The sequence below is a fragment of the Patiria miniata genome, unplaced genomic scaffold, assembly GCF_015706575.1.
Source record: "Patiria miniata isolate m_02_andy unplaced genomic scaffold, ASM1570657v1 HiC_scaffold_16, whole genome shotgun sequence".
In the NCBI taxonomy this organism is placed as follows: domain Eukaryota; kingdom Metazoa; phylum Echinodermata; class Asteroidea; order Valvatida; family Asterinidae; genus Patiria; species Patiria miniata.
The window spans coordinates 9,698,556-9,708,526 of record NW_024037054.1 but is presented as its reverse complement, the minus strand read 5'-3'; positions in this window follow the sequence as shown (position 1 = coordinate 9,708,526).

The following is a 9,971-nucleotide window of genomic DNA, read 5'->3' as shown; positions in this document are numbered from 1 at the left end:
TGATTTCTCGGGTATGACTAATTATTGAGGAAAATGGTAACCACCATCTGTTACATAACCATGTCTTCTTTTTCTTGACACCACGAACTCCATTTTACCGCCACGGATGACTGAGCACCAAGTGATGTAACTGACATGCCAGAAATGGCCTTGTACCACATGCACAATAAGACTAATTGACAGTTTTGAGCATGTCGAAAATAACAAAATCCAGGACGTACATTATCAAAGTCATTTATTCAGTTGCTAAAACATATCAAGGTTTATCACTGTCCCCGTTAACCCCACTGTCCTTCAACATGCCCCCATTCCTGTCAACGCAAATCTCTGCCCTGGTTCTCATTGCTGTGAACGCATTCCTGATAACGTCTCTCTCTCTCTGATAACTGTCAGTTGGTCTTATTGTGCATGTGGTACAAGGCCATTTCTGGCTTGTCAGCTACATCACTTGGTGCTCAGTCATCCGTGGCGGTAAAATGGAGTCCGTGGTGTCAAGAAAAAGAAGACATGGTTATGTAACAGATGGTGGTTACCATTTTCCTCAATAATTTGTCATATCCGAGTGATCAACAAAATAAGCTCGGTTTCCTTTTTTTTGAAACACCCTGTATTTCATAAAACTATGATACAATAAAGTACATGTTATTGACTAGTCACTGTGAAAATGTTACATAATTTGCGTACTCTTTTCCCAAGTTATGTCTATTTTAAAAAAAGATATCAAAATTCAGCTGTCCAAACTGATCAGTTACCGCTCTACGAACTGATGAATACCCATTAATTATTATGAAACATGGACGTTTTTGCATACATGTCCATGAATGAACGAAAACTTGCAAAGGAAAACAGACAAAAATCGCCATCAATACTGTATTTCAGAAAAGAAAAAATACTTAACTAGTTCTTCATATTCAAAACACAAAATCATAGCAAAAATGTTTCAGTCGTAATTCAAAATGATTTGATACGATTGATTCAAATTTCATTTGTATTTGAATGTCTGTGTGTAACCTGTATTTTCTCACTCGGCTCAACAGCTTCCAATGGCATTCCATGGAAAGCTATAAAAATAGGTTATTTTCATAAAACATTGCATAACATCTGATAGCGTGGATGAATTTCAGTAAAATTCATTTATTTCTGATGAGTGGAAGAACATGCTCTTTTAAGATATAATTGATGTATCAAGTTTGATTGCTTTTAAAGAAGAAAAAACCTTAATCCAGGTCACTTTCTTTTTGACTCACCCTGTACAGCATGACCTTCAGGTAGTTCCTGGATGTACAGCTTATTGTCTTGGGAAAATTGACCTGCTCACAGGCACTGGGCAGAAGTTGGCCGGTGTAAGAAATGATTAGACTTAAAAATAGTAACCGAGAGAGTAGTTTTATGGGATGTTTACACTGGGCTTACAGTTGGAAAGTAACCATCATCTTTCAGAATTTTACCCCCAAATAGTCTAATGCTAAAATAGTGTCAGCGAATGACCTGCAACATAATGTGTGTATATGTAAATATATGAAGGGAAAAGACAATAGCTGTTCCCTTCTGTATTTGAAATCAATTGGATAGATTCCATAACTTTTGAGAAATAAAAGTTGTATACCCTTAAATTTCATATTGGTATTATATTTATGACTTTTGATACAAACAAATGTATATGTCATAAATTTAAATAAAAATAGTTTATACACACTTGAAATTAACAGGTGCTATGGTGACAATGATCACTTCATGACATTGGTTATGGTTTAAATTACATGTATTGAATTGAGGACTCCAGGCAGGAACAGGAGAGATGGTGGCCGTGGCTACTCACTAGAACTCCACTTTTTGTTACACACTGTTTTTGTACACCAGTTTTCATTTGAATATTAACCCCTTGCCGCCGGGGACTAATGCCTCACTGCACAGTAGCAGCTGCCTCAGCATTCCATGCTGCAGCTAGCCGTCAGCCGGCAAGGAGGGGTTCCTACAGTTCTGTAGCATGTCCATCTGGCCAAATGGGTGCATGGCATAAATGGTATTCTAATATCTGTCATGTCTCTCTATCTCCACCGAGGAATTACTTGTGCACTGAGGAAAAGAGACCATGTCTTGTCATCAAACCAATCTATGAAGCCCAAGTGAACAAGTGTAGCTCTCCAATGCCTCACAGCTGTGATTGGTCAAAACAACTTAGGGTGGGGCATAGTTTATTGGTCTTTTGCTTGCAGACGTTCGATTCTTTGAGTCCTCTCACTTGGCCATATTGAATTACTAGAGCACTAACTCCTCCTTCTTACGCATGGAGATACTTTGAAGCCGTCCTGCACGTAGACATTAATTGATGTGCGTGTTTTGTAGAACACAATGAAATTAGATGGAGTGAATTTCTAAAGGTTTACTCTAAATGCAATGCCCAAATACAACACGTGTAAACAACTTAAGCACATCATGACGGTTAAAAAAACGTCATGGCAAAAATCATCAGCAGCGGATACACGCGCACCTTAACTTTGTTTACGCAGAGCAAAATGAAACGCTCATTTGCTGATCGTGCGTTTCGGTTTTGGGGCGTATCGGCTTTGATGACACACCTGTATAGAATACAAACGCGGATATGCAAATAGCCGTACAAAAGCCGTACAAAATTTTGACTTTCCATAGGTTTGTGCACAAAAATGGATGCGCCCAGCAGGCATTACTTTGTACATCGAGTCAGTGCTCTAGTAATTTAATATAGCTCTGTGGATTTTATCCAGAAACCCAAGAGGATACTAAATGTGTATCGTGTCAAACCATGTTCATCTATTACATACAGGTATGACAATAAAAGTGTAAAGCAGGGAAGACAAGGTGTAAATGAACAAAAGTGAAGTGAGATAAAGTGGCATCTTGCTCCTCCATCGTCTTCCAGACATTGATAAGAGGAGCATAAATCAGTCAGGAGGTGCAGACCACTTGCCACACTAATTTGTTTGAACCATCATAGCCTGTTGTTGATTGCCCTGTATTAGTAGCAATATTTTGCATTTGCATGGCGTCTATATTAAAAGCAAATTGAAGCCAACTTAGCTAACAAATTCACTCTAGACTCAGTGCACAAGCAACCTCCCACATTTACAAAGCAAGATACTAGGGAGGAATCTTGAATTCATTGCCGTGGTATGCCCGGTACCCAAGCGAAGATTTATGGGTTTGTGCACATTCAGATGAAAACAATTCACAGCACACACACTGCAACCAGTGCAAACAAGGCACACAGTGGGCATATTCCAAACCCATGTTGAATGAACATGAGAACAGGGTTCCGAATGAAGGGAACCAACACGTGAACGGCGTTCGCGAACAGAATTCTCACTCCCCACTTATTGGGGAGTGGGGAGTGGATGAAGAACATCAAGAACAAAGATGGCGGACTTAGGCCCCTACCAGAACTTATGTTAATATTTTGTTTATAAAATTGAAAACATTAATTCAGTGCAGGAGCAGTAATGACAAATTTTTTTTAAATTGTACGTGGTTATAGAGTGGGCTTTTGAGCCTCGGCTTTACCAATTTTTATATCTGTTTCGGGATTTCAATTATTTTCGTATTAATTCAATTGCTCATTAGTCCTCAAATCTGCAATCCTTTCTTATACAAATACTTTCTAATAAAAGGTTCATCTGTCAGTCTTCCATTTTATAGTTGTATCTTGAACCACAAACTTGTAAAACACGTTACGTTGTGTTAATCTTACTGTTGAAACATTCTCCGGTGATTTTCAAACCAAATCCTTTTAACACCACATGACTGATAATGATAAAAAACAAAAGACATTGTTGGTATTAGATTACTGGTTATTATTAATTTGTGCTAGCTTTATTTTGACAGAGCTTTAACACTGTTTTTGCGGTTTTAGCTCCCTTTAGACTTTGCACACATCCACCAAGTGGAGTTAATATACCACCTTCTTTGCTTATGGCAAATACATAATGAGCCAGGCTAGCTCAGCTAACTGATGTCACAAATTGTTTTTTTTATACTGACATCTTGGTCGCATATGTACATGTATATTAAAAATCAAGTATAGTAGTTATTCTTCACAAACTCTGACTGGCCTTTGTTCTTGGTTTTGCTGTCTGGAGATGCATTGTGTGATGATGATGGTCAAGTTTGAAATAAAATTGAAGTGTGTGTACAAATACACTATTTTACTTGCACACAATTTTCTGGGAAAAAAATATCAAATTGATTGTTGTATGTATTTTTTTATTAACAATGAATACACCACCCCTCCTTAACCTCCAGGCTTATGAATATTAATAGCAGTGAAATAAATCATTCCCAGCAATAACGTAACCAGAAAAAGTTCACTGAAGCTGTAACTCCTAGAAATTGCTGTTAAGAATATGACATCCCTGCCAAGTTGCAGGGAAATAATCCCTTTTATAACACCTCACCCACAGATTCTGTATAATGATTGGCCGAGAGCGAGTCACATGGTATTCGCTATTTTTGCTATCTTGCTGTGCACGGCAAAAAGTACTATACTCGTAGCAACCAAACATACTACACGCGATGAGAACTGGTATTGTGCAAATGCATACGGGTGTGAGTGTGCGCATTGCGTGTATTGATCACAAGCGCTAGCACTACAGAGCTGGGTTCAAAAAATTTTGTGAAGGGGTAGAGTGGAAAAGTGCAAGTAAACTTTCACCTGTTTTCATTTTCAAATTTGAAATACATTTTGAATGTATTTAGATTTAATAAACTAATCATTTATCACTTAAAATCAAGCAGAAACTGTGGGTGAGGTGTTATAAAACAGATATTGACTGTTTTTACTATACTGGTCTCAGAGCATGCAAGCCGCCCCCCCCCCCCCCCCCCCCCCTATCCAGTAACCAACCACGCGGCAGGAAGTAAACGTGGAGACCGTAGAGTTGGAAGTTGCACTCTTGTCTTTATTCCAAGAACTACTTTGCTCTTGCCTTGGCGGTAAAACTGTAAAACAGAGATTACAGAAACTTACATCAGTCTTCCATGTTAATGAGGCAAAATGATGAAAACTTCAACTTCTTGTCAATATATTTAAAAGGCCCTGAACATTAAACAGTCTCATCCTTAGAGATTATAAACACACATGTGAAAATGACTCATTTATGAAAACCCAATGTAACACATTTCACAGAAAAATGAAAGGTATGTTACACAAAATCTCAATAAAATGTACATGTATAGTCCCAAAGGCTACTTCATAAAATAAAGTGATTACATGAATGTTTACCATGTCCAGTCATCTAAATCGAGTCAACTCACAGACTTGTGCACTTCCAGGCTTCCTGTCATAATCAGAACGTCATCTAAAGATCTGTCACGTGTTCTTAAACTGTGAAAATAATCCATACATGTAAGCCCATAAAGAATGTGAAGGTAAATACAAGACGGAGTAGTCAACAATCTTTTACTCAAAGGCTGTATACATAAATAAGAGCCAACGTTAGTTGTTCCAGCAATCAAGTTAACACTTACAAGGCTTAAGAAACATAGCATTCATCCCGCATGATGTCTCTTGACACAGCAAATGTGCGACTTTGATCTAGATAACAACAAAGTAATGATTCTCAACTTGCATATAAACATGTGGATGTCGAATCTAAAAGGATGGAGCCTCTAAAAACACTTATTTTAGAGCTTTCTGACACGTAATTGTGCATGGACCGCAAACTCAAACAACTGTCTTGTCTCGACACCAAGAAAATACGCGAGGCACGTGCGGAACGCGCGCTTTCGCAGGGTATGGCACACCTGGACATACCACCTGGGTATGGAACCAGGTGGAAGTAAAAATAGCCTCCCTCAGTGATCCATGGAGCATTCTATTTTCCCTCGGCTTTGCCTCGGGGGAAAAATAGAATGCTTCATGGATCACCTCGGCAGGTTAGTTTTACTAGGAATAATAAAGATAACTCGTATTTGTATCAATGCACAGGAAAAACACGGAAAATAAAAACAAAGGGCTATAATTAACGCTCCTTAAGGAAGTAAGGGTGAAAGTGGAATCTTTGCATAATTTGGTTATGAAAAACTTCACATTTAACTTTAAAATGGATCAGCACTGCCATGCATTGTTTGGGCAAATATGGACAAGTTAGAAATAAAGACAAGTGTTTTTCTTTGCAACTGCATACTTTTATATGATATTTTATTATGGTCCTATATCCTTCTTTGTGAAGGTTTGAACATTTAGAAATTTAGCATTTTTAAGAAAAAGTGATCTATTGCATGGTATCACTCAATCCTTGCCACACAGTATCGAAGGAAAGAAGCAACGGTTGTATAACAGCAATAATTGACACGCAGTCTGCGAGATAACTTTTAGTGAATGCAACTGCAATCATACAAAGAACGAATATTCATGTCTTGTTTAACTTATGTTATGCAGTTCCATTTAATATATGTACACCATGATTCAGTTACAAGGTGATGTTTGTCTGTTCCTTGTGCAAACTTTTAGGAAGTATTTTTTAAACTGCCACATTTCAGGCCGAAACATGTACAGGATTGACACTTCTACTACAGAACAAAGTACATCTAATTTCTTGCCTTACATTGCTTGAAGCAGATACTATGTTTTCATGAACATTTTCTGTGTTACACATCAAAATCCAAAAGTAATTGAATGAATTGATCCATTTAATTGGCTACTGTACTTACTCCTAACACGCCTTAAACAAAGTAAGCAATGCTTCTGTTACACTGTTAATGGACTGACATTTATTCTGGAATCAATGAATAAGGCAGTTCAGGCAAAGTGTGTACAATCTGGAAACCACCAAACTTTATCAAGGAAGCACTACTACAGTCTAATAAATTTGTTTTAACTGCTACATGGAAAGGGTCATGGCATCTCTTATGAGAAGCATGACTGTTTCAATACATTTCTCATCAATTCACATGAGATTCTAGAACCTTCATTTTAATGTGAATCATTAGAGATATTAAATGCTGCAGTTGAATTGAATCATTCAAATATTCCAATGCACTTGATGCCTATGTCTGCCTAAGGAAGTCAAAGTTGCTACAGTTGCAATTCTTTACACACACATTTCACTTTTCAACGTTCAACACAAACATTTTTCTGTATTCAAAGCACATTAAAGATTTGGTCACATGCATATTTAACATGTTCATTTCTGTTTTCCAAAGATACATAAATATTTAACTTAACCAATGAATGTTGCGAAATCAAATAATTTAACCAATTTGTTGATGCATTTATCCAGATACACGTCTGTGTATTTAGTTTGTACACTCGTTATTTCAACCTGTTTACATTTACTCTTATTAGAAGATCGTGTTATATTTTTTAGAAATATTTCAAATGGTATACTTTCTTTGAAGCTATATTTTCATGTTTTCATATCAGGAAATGTTACATATGTACAAAGTTTCATAAGAAACATATATTCCTTTTAAAATGCATAGCATTCATGTGAAACAAATATTCAAAAGCTGCCGCACATTCAGGTGTACAGGTAAATGATCTCTGACTTCTAATATAGCTATACCATGGGGATAATAGTGGGAGGGACAATTATAAACATACGGTGTAAACCAGTTAGGGGCCCGACTGCCTATAATGGCCTGATCTGAGGGTGAAGGCCATTATCAGCAACCAAGCCCTGGCTTTAAACATCACGTTTACAACTGCCCCATCACAATATTATCCCCATTCATACATTTGTAAATACCTCTCTGTTCAAAAGCCATAAAAGTTGAAGAGTTGACAAACTTCCAATAATTTTGTTCAACCATTTTAATCCACATTCAGGCAACTTTTATAGTGCGCGTCATACGCACGGTGCAGATCACACAAGTGCTTTTCAAACACCCAGTTGTAGCCGGTGTGCATGGTCCATGTACATGTATGTATACTGCTTGTATGTGGCACAGAGCCCAGGGTCATGCACGCTGTTTAAGACCAGTCTTAAAGGGAATGTACATTATTGGCTTTTGCTGTAATTTTCAGAAATGAACTATTTGAGGGGTTAGTATAATAGATCAAATACTGTTATACTGACACGTTTGAAGTTTTGTGTTCGAAAATGCTGGAAAAACCAAGAACAAAAAAAATGTCTAGGTAGTCTGATTCCCTGACTCCACTAAAGATAAAATGGATCAATTTATAGAAAATTGTAAGGTAAGGGAACCAGTCTAGCTGGTCTGCACCGGTTCATGAACATGTAACCAATAGCAAACAAAATATTTGGACTGAACAAAAATGGTAAATTTGGAGCAGAAGTTGAAAAATAGTTAGGTTTTTGCAACGGTGGTCGGCCGACCACTGTTGGAAATGTATACAAAAAATACCATGTTCTTGAAAATGACTTCACACCAGGTGCCATAATTTTACAGGATGCTTTAGACTGTCATTTACCAACATCCTAGTAAGGTATTTCGTAAAAACGTGGTAGTTTATTTTTCGATGTTTGCAAATGTTGTATATTCCCTTTAAATAGCGCTGACCAGTGTTCAAACGCTGGTTCAAGGCCACCCATGGGTAAACTGTCATAGGTATTTAGTACAACAAACCATTTGTGTGTTTATAGTAACCCGACCTACCTGAATTATTTTAGGCCAAATTGCCGACCTCAAACTTTAAATTGCCATATTTGGCCACATATAAATAAGTATGTTTTAAAGAGGTTGTGGAATGCTCGAAGACATTTCCGTCATTTTTGTGGTATATGTAGCCTAAGGTGTGATGAAATAAAAATGACTATTGTCTGTCATGAAATGAGTACAAAAGGTACTTTTGAGAGCTGTTTTTCAGGTCCTGTTTCGACCCGAACATGCAATTTGCGTAAAAGTCGTCATTGGGGGCAGCAAACAAAACATAGTAAATCGTGATGTAATAAACAGGACTCGTTTATACTACGCTGCATCGGGAGTCCTGTTTATTACGTCACGATTTTAAACTTTGTTTTGTTTGCTGCCCCCAATGACGATTTTTACACAAATTGCACGTTCGGGTCGAAACAGGACCTGAAAAACAGCTCTCAAAAGTACCTTTTGTACTCATTTCATGACAGACACAATAGTCATTTTTATTTCATCACACCTTAAGCTACATATACCCGAAAAATGACGGAAATGTCTTCAAGCATTCCACCACCTCTTTAAATATAAAAATGTTTTCCCTATACAATGTCTGTGTGTGTGTTGTTGGTTCAAGGAAGAGTAGATCATTTGACGTTTGTGCATTTGTTTTGTTTGAAGCAAAAAAATTGCTCAAATCTAAAGACAGGTAATTAACAACTAACCTGATTAAGTTTTTTGCTCTTTTGAATGCCTTATATTCTGAGAAAACAATATTCTAGGATCTTGATTTCAATTCAGAGTCATATTTTGAAGTGTGCCCGATATCAGCATCTGCAACACGTCCTCATTCAGCCGATTGCAGCTACGCGATGTCATGCACTGAACCAACGAAAACTAGCAACCTCATGCATGTGCGTCGTGTCAAGGGGAAAGGGGCGGATTCCGCCCCCCCCCCCAAGATCTCGGCCATCGAGTGACAAAAAATTATAAAAATCGGTTCATACAAAGAGCAACTTATCATGAACATACCCAAGAAATTTCATGACTATAGGTCAAAGATTTTGGAATTATGGCTAAGTAATTATTCATACCAGTATGCACGAATGGTAATTCTGCTCTGTGTACACTACATGGGTCGCGATAACATTTTTGTTTTTCGAGGCTATTGCAGAAAAAATTGAGTGGGGGCAGATTTCACCCCCCCCCCCCCCCACCCCTTTAGGGTTAAACCAAGTAAGCTTTTTAACAATAATTTGGTCAGTTACTTTTTGGATAGCTGCAAATGATCTACTCTACCTGAAAAAATTAAACGGGTAACTTAAAGAGAATATTGTTCAAGGTATTTTTAACTAAACAAACTAAGTATAAAAGACTTACAAACATAAAAAAAGTTACAAAAT